Raw genomic sequence first — 611 nt, 5'->3', positions numbered from 1 at the left:
CCCTACAGGTGCAAGCAGAATAACACGTCCCATGAAAAATTGAATGATGCCCTGAAGAAATTCAAAGGTGTAGTGCTTATGCTAAGAAAGTGAACGTAGGCGCCGGCCGTTGGATAATAGTACCTGAATCTCGGTGGCGTATGGGTATTGTTGTCATACTTGATAGCTAAGGATCATCGATGGTGCTTGTGTTGCGGTTGAGTTTGGGCCGGCTGTCGCCGTCGCTGAAGCGGCTCCGGTGCTTCGGTTGCAGCGCCTGTCAACATACAAGAAAGCTCATCTATGGTAAGTGAATAGTTGCATGATAAAGAAGAGAGGAGCGGGTCCGGTGCAGTTGACGAATGCTTCAGCGTGCGCGCTGTATAGTGCTTTCGGTGAGGCGGATCTATTGCGGCGGGCAAGGGCTTGGATGAAGGGCCAGCGATGGGGCGGACGAGGGAGTCAGTGAAGGGCCTACACTGTGGTGGACAAGGGAGCCGGTTAAGAAGATTCAGTGCGGTGGACCATGATAGAGGTCAAGGAGATCTCGAGCGGTGGACAAGCCAGTCGCTGAAGCAGCTCTAGTGAAGTGGTGAGTTGGAAGTTGGGGGTTCCAAGGTGCGGAAGGTAGA

The sequence above is a fragment of the Triticum dicoccoides genome, chromosome 5A, assembly GCF_002162155.2.
Source record: "Triticum dicoccoides isolate Atlit2015 ecotype Zavitan chromosome 5A, WEW_v2.0, whole genome shotgun sequence".
NCBI classification, from domain to species: Eukaryota; Viridiplantae; Streptophyta; class Magnoliopsida; order Poales; family Poaceae; genus Triticum; species Triticum dicoccoides.
The sequence above is the reverse complement of the archived record's forward strand: the minus strand, read 5'-3'. Positions refer to the sequence as shown.